This window comes from Bos indicus, chromosome 5 (genome assembly GCF_029378745.1).
Source record: "Bos indicus isolate NIAB-ARS_2022 breed Sahiwal x Tharparkar chromosome 5, NIAB-ARS_B.indTharparkar_mat_pri_1.0, whole genome shotgun sequence".
NCBI classification, from domain to species: Eukaryota; Metazoa; Chordata; class Mammalia; order Artiodactyla; family Bovidae; genus Bos; species Bos indicus.
Genome location: NC_091764.1, coordinates 38,374,289 through 38,389,584, shown reverse-complemented (window position 1 = coordinate 38,389,584; position 15,296 = coordinate 38,374,289). Strand labels below are relative to the sequence as shown.

The window sequence follows — 15,296 nt, the reverse complement described above, 5'->3', positions numbered from 1 at the left end:
CTCCTATTGAAATCTCACCTTAAGGCACATAGATGAAATATTAAATAGGGTTTAAAATTTCAGAAGCAGCTAGTATTATAATCTTTTTGTGACTGTGTAATATACTATTAATGGCACTAGTAAGCTAGCATTCTTATCTCTTGGCATTTCATAATAGATAATAAAAATATTTAAACTATTGTTTATTCTTTTCTGTTTATTAAATTGTTCTTAATGAGTCATGTGGATTATAAGGTATCTATTTACTTAATTAGAAAGTAAGGCATTTTTTTCCCAGAAGTATCCTTCTTGAAAATATTTGAGTCATTACAAATTATCTTCTATTATAAAGCATCTCTTAGTTGCTTTATTTTGATCAATTAAGTTCTGTTGGGAAAACATATTTTGGAAGGACCTCGATCATTGTTAGCTTTGGTTACTTATATAGAGACATTTGATAGAATAGTTAGAAAAAAAGAACAGATAGATTTAACTGGGTTGATAGTTGCTTTCTTGTATAACTTGACTTTGATAGTGTTGGAGGTTGTAAAGGATCCTTTTAAAGATCTCTTATAGCCTGTTGGAGAAGAATCACAAACTCATGGAGAATGGCAAGGAGTAACTGCCACAACGTCATAGGTGCTAGAAGTAGACAGCTGGATTCAGTGGGCGGTTGTTACAGCCCAGTAGTCAGCAGAAGCATCAGCATGGCAGTGTTGGGTCCCTGTCCCCAAGTCCCACAGGGTGATGTGATGGGCAGATTGGTGGCTCTGCACACAGTGGGATGCACTGTAACTGAGAAACCCAGAGTTAAGCTAGATAGCTTTTGTTGCAGTCAGGAAGCAAGCCAGTCCTTTCCTGGGGAGTAAGCAGTCACATGGGAGTTAAACTGCAGTCAGCTTGACCTGTTGAACTATCTGTTGACCAGTTACAAAAACTCTTCTGTAGCAGTGGATGGTTAGGCCTTTTAGTTTCATACCTATGGCGGGGTTCAGAGTTCATGGCAGACTGCTTCTCTCAAAAGAAGCAACAGAGATAACAGATGTTGAAAAATACTTTGATAAAATTTAACACTTAGTATACAACTTCAGCCAGGAAGAGAAAATTCTGTGTATTTAATAAACAGGCATTTGCTATACTGACTGGTAAAGTTAGAGGCATTCGCCTTAAAACCAGAGCAGAGCAATAATGCCTGTTCTCACTGCGTCTATTCATCATGGTAATAATGGTTTCAGCCCCACTCTAACTGAGACAAGGAAAATGAAGGTTAAGGGTTACAATGAAAGAAACAGAATTTATTTGCAGATTATATAATTACCCATGCAGAAGATCCAAGTCTATAAACGATTAGAATTATTGGGAAATTAGCAAAGTTCAGTATAATAAAGTCAAGTATGAACAGAATAAATTAGACAACGTAATTTAAAAACACTATAGCATAAAAACTATCAAGGAGTAATAAAAATGAAATTTAATGAAAGTGTGTGAGACCTAGTTGGATGAAATTACAAGTCATTTCTAAAGAACATTTTTAAGGTCCTCAATTAAAAAAGGAGCAATGCAACATCATTGGATGGGAAGAGACAGACATCACAAATGTATCAGTTCTCTTCAAATTCAGGTGTGAATATATAGTTCCAGTCTAAATTCCAGTTTTTTGTTTGTTTGCTGCATCAGTTCAGTTCAGTCACTCAGTTGTGTCCGACTCTTTGCGACCCCATGAATTGCAGCACGCCAGGCCTCCCTGTCCATCACCAACTCCCGGAGTTCACACAAACCCATGTCCATCGAGTCGGTGATGCCATCCAGCCATCTCATCCTCTGTCTTCCCCTTTTCCTCCTGTCCCCAATCCCTCCCAGCATCAGAGTCTTTTCCAGTGAGTCAACTCTTTGCATGAGATGGCCAAAGTACTGGAGTTTCAGCTTTCGCATCATTCCTTCCAAAGAACACCCAGGACTGATCTCCTTCAGAATGGACTGGTTGGATCTCCTTGCAGTCCAAGGGACTCTCAAGAATCTTCTCTAACACCACAGTTCAAAAGCATCAATTCTTTGGCGCTCAGCTTTCTTCACAGTTCAACTCTCACATCCATACATAGCCTTGACTAGATGGACCTTTGTTGGCAAAGTAATGTCTCTGCTTTTGAATATGCTATCTGGGTTGGTCATAACTTTCCTTCCAAGGAGTAAGTGTCTTTTAATTTCATGGCTGCAGTCACCATCTGCAGTGATTTTGGAGCCCAAAAAAATAAAGTCTGACACTGTTTCCACTGTTTCTCCATCTATTTCCCATGCAGTGATGGGACCAGATGCCATGATCTTAGTTTTCTGAATGTTGAGTTTTAAGCCAACTTTTTCACTCAACTCTTTCACTTTCATCAAGAGGCTTTTGAGTTCCTCTTCACTTTCTGCCATAAGGGTGGTGTCATCTGCATATCTGAGGTTATTGATATTTCTCCGGGCAATCTTGATTCCAGCTTGTGCTTCTTCCAGTCCAGCATTTCTCATGATGTACTCTGCATAGAAGTTAAATAAGCAGGGTGACAATATACAGCCTTGACGTACTTCTTTTCCTATTTGGAACCAGTCTGTTGTTCCATGTCCAGTTCTCCCTGTTGCTTCCTGATCTGCATATAGGTTTCTCAAGAGGCAGGTCAGGTGGTCTGGTATTCCCATCTCTTTCAGAATTTTCCACAGTTTATTGTGATTCACAAAGTCAAAGGCTTTGGCATAGTCAATAAAGCAGAAATAGATGTTTTTCTGGAACTCTCTTGCTTTTTCGATGATCCAGTGGATGTTGGCAATTTGATCTCTGGTTCCTCTGCCTTTTCTACATCCAGCTTGAACATCTGGAAGTTCACAGTTCACGTATTGCTGAAGCCTGGCTTGGAGAATTTTGAGCATTACTTTACTAGCGTGTGAGATGAGTGCAATTAGGAGTTGGTAAATGATTCTAAAATTAACAGGAAGAGGCCAAATAACAAAAATAGTATTGAAAAGATGTGAACACTCAATAGATCATGTATCAGAACAAAGTTGTAGTAATGTGAACAGTGAAACAGTAGGGAGTCTGGAAGCAAACCTAGATATGTCTAGGAGTTTAGGGTATAGCAATAGTAGTATTACAAATCAAATGCAGAAAGAATGAACTTTTAAATAAATAGTACTGGGAAACTTACTCTCCATTCAGGAGAGAAAAACATAAAATTGGAACCCTGGCATGTGAACATAAATAATCTGATATAATAAAGACCTAAATATAAAAATCAAAATTTAAAAAAACATACAAGTTTTGATTAGGCTAACTAATGGTTTATAATGGTTTATTTCTCCCCAAAGAACCAGCTCTTGGATTATTGTACTGTGTACTATGGTACTATGCTTAGTCTCTCAGTCATGTCCTACTCTTTGTGACCACATGGACTGTAGACCACCAGGCTCCTCTGACCATGGGATTTCCCAGGCAAGAATACTGGAGTGGGTTGCCGTTTCCATCTCTAGGAGATCTTCCCAATCCAGGAATCTAACCTGCATCTCCTGCATGGCAGGCATATTTTTTACCACCTGAGCTATTTCTGTCTTTATTCTTTCTTTTCTTTTTTTAGCATTTTCCCCCCTGTACCTGTGGATAATTTTACATAAATGAAACAAAATTATATATGTTACTCCTCAATCTTTGTAGCAGTGTTAGTAGCTTGGTATATGTTCTGTTAGGTTGGTGCAAATATAATTGTGGTTTTGGACTGTGAATTTTAAGTCATTATATCTAGGCTCAAACACATCTTTATTAAGGAAAATAGAAACCATTATAATCAACATGTTATTGTCAATGAGAAATAAGTTTATTTATTCCTGTAGCATAAAAATCCATACTTTGGGATTCAGCAGACTCTTGGAAAGCATTTTCTGCCTCCTGATGGTTATGGAAGTGTTTTCCCTGCAAAAAGTTGTGGAGATGCTTAAAGACATGGTACTTGGTTGGTGAGAGATCAGGTGAATATGGCAGATGAGGCAAACAAAATCTCATAGCCCAATTTGTTCAACTTTTGAAGTGTTGGTTGTGCAACGTGCGATCAGGTGGCGTTGTGGAGAAGAGTAGGGCTCTTACTGTTGACCAGAGCTGGATGCAGGCATTGCCGTTTTCTATGCATCTCGTTGATTTGCTGAGCATACTTCTCAGATATAATGGTTTCACCAGGATTCAGAAAGCTTTGGTGGATCAGATGGGCATCAGACCACCAGACAGTGATGATGACCTTTTTTGGTGCAAGTTTGGTTTTTGGAAGTGCTTTGGAGCTTCTTCTTGGTCCAGTCACTGAGCTGGTCATCACTGGTTGTCATATACAATCTACTTTTTGTCATACGTCCCAATCCAAAAACGGTTTGTTGTTATTGTGTAGAATAAGAGAAGATGACACTTCAAAATGCTTTTTTTAAAATTTTTGGTGAGCTCACAAGGTACCCACGTACCTAGCTTTTTCACTTTTCCAACTTGCTTCGATGACCATATGCTTACAATGCCAAATGACCATAGAATGGTTGACACTGAGTTCTTGGACAACATCTTGTGTAGTTTTAGAGGATCAGCTTTGATGTTCCTCTTAGTTGGTCATTGTCAACTTGTGATGGCCAGCCACTGGACTCACTATCTTCAAGGCTCTCCTCTCATTTGCAAAATTTCTTAAATCATCCTGGCCAGATGCATTGTTGATGTTGTGAGTCGTCTCTGCTTTCTGACTAGTTCTGAACTCGACTAAGAAAATTGCTCAAATTTTCTTTTTGTGTAGTATCATTTCCGTAGTTAAAATAAACAGCAAGTAATAAAGTCATTAGCAAAAAAACATAAAGTAAGAAATGCATGTTAAAATCATTTATAGCATAACCACATTTATTTGAGTGTATTCTAATATCAAATGGCAAACTTCAACAACACAAAACCACAGTTACTTTTGCACCAACCTAATATTTTGTCTGTATTCACAGACACTTGGGGTATTTGATTTTTGTTAATGAGGTCAGCTTCCCTGGTGACTCAGATGGTAAAGAATCTGCCTGCAATGCAGGAGAACCGTGCAATGCACGAGACCCGTGTTCCATCTCTGGGTCGGAAAGATCTCCTGGAGTAGGAAATGCCAACCCACTCCAGTATTCTTGCTTGGGAAATCCCATGGACAGAGGAGCCTGGTGGGCCCCAGTCTCTGGGGTTGCAAAGAGTCAGACACAACTGAGCAATTAACACTTAAACACACTTCTTTCTAAGTTGATTTTCTCTAGAGGCTTGTGCAGATCCCTCCAAGTTATTTGGTTTAACATTTTTTGAATTTCCAAGTAATATTCCATTATGTGGATAAACCAGATATTTCAGTTGTTTACCTGTTGATGAATATTCATGCAGTTTCCAGTACAAAACAATATTGCAATAAATCTGAGTACATAATATCTTTAAGAAACAGTACTTTGGTACCCATGGGATAGATTGCCAAAAGTGGAGTTTCTGGGTCAAAGGGCATGTATATTTTAAATTTTAATAGGTGTTTTCAGTTTGCCTTCTAATAACCTAAAACAAATACGCTTCATTTAAAAATCTAAAATTTTAACTTGGACATTTAATTGTTTTTCTTATCTATTAACAAGTATAGTTTTAAAATTTCCTTTAAGCACTATTGTAACTAATAGTAATTTAATACTGATTCTGATGTAGTAATCCTAGTTATTTGTGATCAGAGAATGTTGCCTGTACTCTTATTCTGTTGTTTGAAATTCATTGATTCAGTAGTGGGTTTTTTTTTTTTTAATTTCTCTATTTTTAAACTTTTTAAAATTAAAAAACATTTTTAGCCATGTCACACAGCATGTGGGACTTTTAGTTTCCTGACCAGGGATCAGACCCATGCTCCTTACAGTGGAAGGATGGAGTCTTAACCACTGAACCACCAGAGTGGTTCCTGTTGATCATTAGTTGATCAGTTTTCTTATCTATACCATGGACATTAAACAAGTGTATTGTTTTCAGATTTTTTCTGGGTATATGCATGTACCTCATACAAGCACTATTTACAATAGCCAAGACATGGAAGCAACCCCTTGCCCATCAGTAGACAATGAATTAAGAAGATGTGGTGTATACACACACACACACACAATATTACTCAGCTGTAACAAAGAATGAAATACTGCCATTTGCAGCAATGTGGATGGATCGAGAAAATATTATGCTAAGTGAAATAAGGGATAAGTGACAAATACTATGTCACTTATATGTGGAATGTAACAAATAATAGAAGTGGCTGTGTATGTAATACAGAAACAGATTCACAGATATGCAAAACAAACTGGTTACCAAAAAGGAGACGGAAGGTTAGAGGGATAGGTTAGGGGTATGGGATTCACAGATACAAACTACTGTGTACAAAATAGATAAGCAACAACTGTATACTGTATAGTACAGGAAATTACACCTGTTATCTTAAAGTAACCTGTAATGAAATATAAACTGAAAAAATTCTGAATCATTATGTTGTATACATGAAACTAGCATAATATTGTAAATCAACTATACTTCAATTAAAAAAAAGGATTACATGATTCAACACATGCAACACATATTTTACCATGCCGGTTACATAGTAATCATTTAAAAAATATTTTTAATGATTAAAAAATAATTTTAAAAGTTAACTATGGTGGGGAAAAAAGCAAGGTATATTCTCTTTTCAGAACAGAGAGTTAATTTTGTATGTTATATTCATTCATTTGTTAAGTATTTACTGTGTACTTTGTATATATCAGATACTCTTCTAGCCTCTGGAGATAATAAACTCCTTTCATGAAACCTACATTTTAGTATAGATTATAGATAGTAAACAGGTGTAAAACAAAGCAGTTTTTATGAAGAAAAATGAAGCAGCATAGTAAACTAGAAAATGCTTCTATTTCAACACCTTCACTTGACGTCTGGACATCTTCAGTAATATTTCACATTTTACACTATCACAGAAGTTACAGCTTTTAGTGGCTGGCGTCTTCCTGGTTATCTTTAAGTTGTTCCCTATCAGATGGACTCATTGAAGAGTTCCTACTAAAAGACTTTGTGAGTGGAAAGTAGCTATTGTTCTAGGGGGAAAAAAATCATTGCATCATAAACCATACAGGAGTAGTTGTATATTTTTGTAAGAAAACAATTCTGAGCAATTTGGAGAACCGTACTTGTCAGTATTTTTGTTTTTGTCTCCAGCAGTGCCCCAGTAATGCACTTTATAGCAAAAAGATCTAATTTGATCTCATAGGTCCTATTTTTGTAGACTTCTTTAATCTGGAACAGTTCCTCAGTCTTCCCTTGATTTTTATGGCTGTTTTTGGCAAAATGAATACAGGACAGACATTTTATAGAATATTTCTCAATTTAGGTTTGTCTGGTGTTCATGATTAGATCCAAGTTACGCATTTTATTTTTTTCTGCTGCAGTTTCTGAAGTGATCCTGTCTTTTTATTGTGTTTTGTTAGACTGCAAATGTTGATTTCCTTTTTTGGTGGTGTTGTCTTAGTAAGATTGGGGTCTGCAAAATTTCTTCACTGTGAATTCAGCTTTCTTCCTTAAAGTTAGTGTTTTGTGGGGAGATACTTTGAAACTATGTGATTATGCCATTCTACATCCCATTTCACTCCCTTCCTACTTTTAGTATCCATTGATGTTTCTTGCCTGAATTAATTAGTAATGAGATGCTTCTAAATGAGTGATTTCATAATTAGATGTTTCTTTCTATATTGTGTAGACATTATAGACATTATGTTTTGAGGAAGAGCTTTCTTTCTCTCTGCTACCCTCTTTAAATAAGAAACAAAACTTTGTTTATATTGGGTTGGCCAAAAAGTTCATTTGGGTTTTTCTGGAAGATCTTATGGAAAACCTGAAAAAACTTTTTGACCTACCCAGTATCAGCAGATTCCTGTTTTGTTCAGTGTGGTATAATCTGTTGGTATCATTATTTTGATGCCCGAATTTGGCCATCAAATCCCTTCAAAGTAGCTTCTGTGTGTTCTTTTAAAAAATATTTTGTGGTAAAATACACATGACATAAAATATGCCATTGTAACAGTTTTCAGGTATACAATTCATTGGCATTAATTATATTTAGAGTGTTGTGCAACCATCTCAACTATTTCCAAAACTTTTCATCATCCCAAACAGAACTGCGGTACCTGTTAAGCAATAGCTTGTTATTCTCCTTTACCCCTAGCACCTGGCAGCCAACATTCTAGTTTCTATTTTAGCTTCATAGGAAGAGAGGGGCTATGGTAACTCAGATTGTGGTTGGTCTTCAGTGTAGGGGGTTACTTTTAAAAATGGCTCTAGAGATAGAACAAGAAGCCATGAGTATCTGAATTGGAAAAGGCGAATTGGGTTGGAGGAAAAGGGTTAAATTGGATAAATGCTGAAAAATCAGCAAAATGTGGTCGTTGGATATGATAAGAAAGAAGAGGGAAATGCCTGGATTTTTCATTTTGTTTACTGTGTGTATAAAAATGTCATTATCTGAGATTGGCAGTACAGAAGGAATGGTTTCAAGGGACAAACTGCATTCAAAATCGAGCTTGTCCAACGAGAAGGTATATTTAGACAAGAGCAATGGACTAAGGTCAGAACCCCTAAAACACTTTTATGGAAGTGATGGAAGATAAAGGTCTTTAAACAGCATTAAAGGTCACCGATGTCTCTTGCAATTGAGTGTTTCAGTGATAAAAAGTAAAATATCTCCTGGGTTTGGCGGTGTCAGGATGAATGACATGTGAAGGGGATAGATTCAACATGGGTGGATAACTTTAAAAGAAAAATAATTGAGATAAAAAGTAGGCAGTATTGTTACTTGGAGACTGGAACTGGCCAAATGGACATCACTTAAAACATTTTTAGCTGATCAGTAACGAGCATACTTACAGATTGAAGAGAAAAGAGAGGCTGAGGGTATAAGAAAGAAAAGGGCTAACTGATGAAGCACTTAAATGAGGACAAGGATGAAGACTATTGATAGAAGAGCTAACTTTTGATGGCTGGGAGGAGACAATCATATATCAAGAAAGAAAGGACAGAATTAGGGACAGGCAGATGAAGACACATTATGAGAGAGGAATCCGGACTGGTAGTTGAGGTACTCATTTCATGTCTGGAGATTGCTATATTTTTCATTCTGGGAGGTAACTCATTGAGAGTAAAAGATTTGGTACTAGGTTAAAGGACTTGGGCAGAATTATCAAGATACAGAATACTTGCTGACATGAATGAGAGATTGAGCTCACTAATGATAAGTAAAAATTTTATTAGTGCAGTTGAAGGCACAGCGGAAATCAGAGACTATGTACCTGTAGGGGATCAATCTGTAGGCTCTTATAATTTCTCTCTAGGATATGGCAGCTCTAAGTGTATTAATGAAGAAATCACAGATATTGGAATTAATGTAGGCTTTGTCTTGGCTTACATGTTGTATCAGAATTGACAGGAAGGAACGTTAGTAGTTTTCATAGTGTTTCAAATACTGTAATTTAGGCTGGAAGCACAATGAGAATGGTGTTCATGAGTTACTAGATACTATAGGAGACTTACAGGTATCTGTAAAGTGGAAGTGGAGTTATTGTAGGAGTGAGAAAACTGAAGGATAAGACATTGTTATAAGAAGGCTGTATTAGATTCTGATGAAGAGCACGTCTGGGTAATAAGTGGCAAGGTGTTGGATTTAGGGGAGTGGCTAAGTATTGTGGAGAGGTAAGAGGTACCTGGCCAGGAAATTGCTCCCAAACTGCACAGATGATCCCCTGAATTCTGAAAGTCACTCGTGATGTGGATAGGTTATGTTACAGTGCAGACTGTGTCACTGAGTGCAGGCTTTCGGAAATGTGGGAGCATTCCCAGAAGGTTGAAAATATAGGCAGTGTGGGGTTATGGTGGGTATGCATGAATTTAAATGAGAAGTTTGTCAGTCTCTTTCTCCCTCTTCTTGGAAGATGGAGGGTTTAGAACATAATCCTGTGCCCCATGTACCTCAGGACTTTGAGGTAAAGTCATCAGTGTGCACTTATTACTCAGCAGATTGAAGGGAGCTAGTATTTGTGTTCCACTGCCAAAGTTTCAGTTAAAGAAGTTGGAGGGATTGGTTTATGAAGAGGCTGATGTGAAAACATTTACAAGATTGACTCATTTCTTTATTTTGTTACATGAGTATATACAAATACAGCTATTAGACATAAAGGATACTTGTAATACTTACAGGTGAGTAGTTAACATATTTATCTGTAGTAATAAGGCCCATGTCTATTAATGGCAGTAACTCATGTGCTTACAGTGACCATGTGAGGGAATATAAACAAATGCTAAGGGTCAGATTGGAGCAGCTGCTACCTGGTAGCAGCTGATCCGTGCTGTTTAGCAATCTATTTACTTCTGACCTTGAAAGAACTCAGAAATCCAGATTTTTAAACAATGTTTAATTTCTTGATTTTTCAGTGTTCACAATTAATTAAAATGAAGATTTGTTGTCTTTAAAGTAGGACATTAACCTGGGACTCTGAAATGAAGAACATGTAATAGCAGCTGTCTCATAATGGTGTTTCTCAGTCCTGGCTGTACTCTGAATTAGGTGTAAAGCTTAAGAAAGAGTACTCTGTAATTCCTACTCACTCTTGGAGATATGATGTAATAATTGGTGGGTGGAACCTCAATATTAATATTTTTTAAAAGCTCATCAGATGTTCTAATGTGAAGCTAGACTTGAGAACTATTGATCTAATAGGTAGTACAGTGTGACAACAGCCCAGAAACCACAGGATCGTGTTAACAGTGTTAACTTCTTGGCACCTTCTCTCATTTGTGGTACCTTTATCTTGAATCTTTATTTTTTAAAATTTTCATTTATATGTTTTTGGCTGCAGTGGGTCTTTATTGTTGTGTGCGGGATTTCTTTAGTTGTGACGAGCAGGGGCTACCTTTTGTTGCAGTGCGCGGGCGTGGTTTTCTGACTGTGGTAGATTCTCTTGTTGTGGAAGCTTCCCTCGTGGCTCAGATGGTAAAGAATCTGCTTGCAATGCAAGAAACCCACGTTCAATCCATGTGTCAGGAAGATCCCCTGGAGGAGGGCATGGCAACCCACTCCAGTACTCTTGCTTGGAGAATTCCATGGACAGAGGAGCCGGGTAGGATACAGCCCATAGGGTTGCACAGAGTCTGACACGACTTAAGCCACTTAGCCCAGCATGGCACTCTTGTTGCAGAGCGCTGGCACAGTAAGTGTGGTGCTTAGTTGCTCTAAGGCATGTGGGGTCTTCCTGTACTAGGAATCGAACCCGTGTCCCCTGCATTGGCAAGTAAATTCTGAACTACTGGACCCCCAGGGAAGTGCCTTGAACCTTTGTTCTTGATGGTAGTTATTCCCTTTGCCCATATTTCTAAAACTTGTGTTGGTAAGAATTGCTTAGAAGCTCATTAAAAATGAAGTTTGCCAGGCTTTATCTCAAGAGATTCTGATTCAGTAAGTGGAACCTTGGAATTTGATTGTGATGCAGAGTTTGAGAAACTCTGGCTTGTATGTTTGCTATGCTAAGTCACTTCAGTCATGTCCGACTCTGTGCGACCCCATAGACAGCAGCCCACCAGGCTCCCCCGTCCCTGGGATTCTCCAGGCAAGAACACTGGAGTGGGTTGCCATTTCCTTCTCCAATGCATAAAAGTGAAAGTGAAGTCACTCAGTTGTGTCCGACTCTTAGCGACCCCATGGATTGCAGCCTAACAGGCTCCTCCGTCCATGGGATTTTCCAAGCAAGAGTACTGGAGTGGGGTGCCATTGCCTTCTCCGATGTTTGCTACTGATGGTAAACAAATCTCTGGCTTTGGCTTCTCTTCTGAACTCTACATTTTTTACATCCAACTGCCTATTAGACACATTTTTCACATGGAAATACCAAACTTTTCATTGAAAACTTTTCATTTCATCATTCTTCAAAGACTTCTACCTCTTCTTCACATATCTTAGGCACACAGATGGACTACTTTTCCTAGCCTTCCTACTAGTTACGTGCGGCCTTGTGACTATCTCCAGTATAATGTGAGTAGGAGTTCTGTCTCTACACACATTCTTTCACACACATTTACCTTTTCCCGTGTTGCAGGGTGGGCCCTGGAAGGCAGTGGCATCAAGCATGTGACCTTGGAAGCCACGCGTTGAAATAGCAGTGTGGTCAGCCTGGGTTCTTGGAGCAGAATTTCTCACCTTGGAATGCCTGCCCTAGACTGTTTGATGGTGGTTAGATAGACTTTTATGTGTGTAATGAATCAACATTACATTTTTTGGTATTTTTGTTACATCAAGTTAGGCACGTTTTTTCCTTAGTAACATTAGGTATTGTTTTAGGTATTAGAGATCAAATTATGACTAAAACAAAAAAATCTATATTCTAACTGGGGGATCTCTGTCCATATCTCATGCTTTGAATACTTTTTAACTGTAAAGATATGGTTTTGTCTAGACTGGGTCTCTAAACATCTAATCTCAGCTCTGGTACAAGACAGTTACTTGATTTTGTTGTTGTTCACTCAGTCAGTCGTGTCTGACTCTCCGTGACCCCGTGGACTGTAGCAGACCAGGCTTCCCTGTCCTTTACTGTCTCCTGGTTGCTCAGACTCATGTCCATTGAGTCAGTGATGCTATCCAACCGCTTCATCCTCTCTTGTCCCCTTCTCCTCCTGCCCTCAGTCCTTCCCAGCATTAGGGTCTTTTCCAGTGAGTCAGCTCTTTGTATCAGGTGGCCAAAGTATTGGAGTTTCAGTATCAGTCCTTCCAATGAATATTCAGGGTTTATTTCCTTTAGAATTGACTGGTTTGCTCTCCTTGATGTCCAAGGGACTCTCAAAAGTCTTCTCTAGCACCACAGTTAGAAAACATCAATTCTTCGGTGCTCAGCCTTCTTCGTGGTCCAACTCTCACATCTGTACATAACTAGTGGTAAAACCATGGCTTTGACTATATGAACCTTTGTTGGCAAAGTGATGTCTCTGTTTTTTAATATGCTGTCTAGGTTAATCATAGCTTTCCTTCCAAGGAGCAAGTGTCTTAATTTTATGGCTGCAGTCACCATCTGCAGTGATTTTGGAGCCCAAGAAAATAAAGTCTGTCACTGTTGCCATTTTTTCCCCCCGTCTATTTGCTGTGAAGTGATGGGACTGGATGCCATGATCTTAGCTTTTTGAATGTTGAGTTTTAAGCCAGCTTTTCACTCTCCTCTTTCACCTTCATCAAGAGACTCTTTAGTTCCTCTTCGCTTTCTGAGTAAAAAGTAATATGCTCAAGTTACAGTACCCCCTCGTTCTCTTGTTCCACGTTTAAAAACAGATATTTGAGGTCTGCACACTTAACTTTTCTTAACTTTGCTTAAGCAGTTACCCAGATGCTTTCTCAAAATGATTCCTGAATTTTTAATTCCTTTTTGAAGATCCTGCTCACTAGAAGTAGCCAGTATTTTGTGTGAAATATTTGAGTGTTGAATGTGGGAAGGAAAGGTGAGGTCCTGAATAAGAGATAACTTGCTTTCTTTCTCCCTCTTCTCCCCTCCCCTTGTATCTTTGCCTCTTGATTTGCCTGATTTTTGCTCTTAACCGGTAAACATACATCTGCTGAAACTGAGAGGTTGATCACAATTTGTTTGGTTTGGTGTGAGGGGTTGGAATTATGTTAACAGATGAGAATCCTGAACTTTATAAACCTGCTTTTGAAACCAGCATTCAAAGTAATAAATAGGGCAGATGGTTCCAGGTTCACATTTTGAGTAACAGTGTTATAGGGTGTCTGTTCTTCCCATCTTACATTCTCTAGGTGACTTTGCCTCCTGTACTTTTCCAGCATTGCGGCTGAAATGTTTGTGATGCAGCCAAAGATCTTTCCTAACTCTCAAGTTATATACTTTTTCGATAATAAAAAGCATCAGTTCCTTTAAATATATGATTTTGGGCAGGGGGAGACTTCATAGTAAGCATTCTAGCTATACTTGTATTTATTTCTTCAAGGGCTCTTTTTTATTGCACTCATTATATGTGTTGATATCATTTTTAATGTAACTAGAAACTTTATAAGGGCTTCCTTGATGGCTCAGACAGTAAAGAATCCATCTGCAATGCAGGAGACTCAGGTTTGATCTCTGGGTCAGAAAGATCCCCCGGAGAAGAGAATGGCTACCCACCCCAGTATTTTTGCCTGGAGAATTCCATGGACAGAGGAACCTGGTGGACTACTGTTCATGGGGTCACAAAGAGTCGGGTGGGACTGAGCAACTAACATTTTCACTTTCACTAAAACTATAGTTTGAAAGCTTTTGATATAAGTTTTCTTTCTGCAGTAAATGGGAGTTTGTCTTAAGTACAAAGTTTTGCCCTGTGAATTATGAACTCTCAATTAAAACATGCTCAAGTTCCCAGTATCTTGTTGTGTTCAGCATGCTTCAGGCTCATTATTAAAGAATTGTTAAGAATTCTTTCTTAAAATCAGGATGATACTTGCATAAAAATGATTATATTGTACTGATATTGAGTAATTAAAAAAAATTTGTTTTGGCTATGCTTCTCAGCATGTGGGATCTTAGTTCCTTGAACAGAGATCAAACCTGTGCCCCTGCATTGGAAACATAGAGTCTTAACCACTGGACCACCAGGAAAGTCCACCCTATAGATGAATTTTATGAATGAGTACTGGAACTAACACATTTTGATAGAAAAAAAGTATAAATAGAACGGTGATATTTCTGTCAATCAGTCTGTTCTTTGCTTTTAATTTTTGGGGGTGAACTAATGACAATCTATAGAGATTTTGTTTTGCATTCTGTATCCTAAATGACAGTTGTATATGTGAATTTAATTCATACAGTGCTTCAGGAAATAGTTCTGTGTTTAAGAATGTCCATCTTAGATTTATTTTGCTTGTGTGATTTTAAGTACTTAGATTTTCTTGTTAAAATGGGATTTTTATATCTGAAATAGTTTTTAAAAAATATTTATTATTTTTGACTACATTGGGTCTTCGTTGCTGTACATGGGTCTTCGTTGCTGTACATGGGTCTTCTCCAGTTGGTTGAGCAGAGGCTAATCTCTGCTTGTGGTGTGCTGTATAGTCCATGGGGTCGCAAAGAGTCAGACACCACTGACCAACTTTCACTTCACTACTTCACTCATAAGTGCAGTCAACAGCCAGGAAGAGCTCTGCTCCACACAGTGACTCAGGGACCCAGGGTCGAAGGACCTCTGTCATTTTCTGCATGTAGCATTTCCAAGGTTACCCTGGTCTCAA

General features: G+C 38.2%; 1 protein-coding gene across 12 annotated transcripts in view; it reads left to right on the top strand.

The window, feature by feature from the left end:
• PPHLN1 (periphilin 1) overlaps positions 1-15,296 on the top strand; it is a 171,882-nt gene that overhangs the window by 40,795 nt on the left and 115,791 nt on the right. The window lies entirely within an intron of this gene.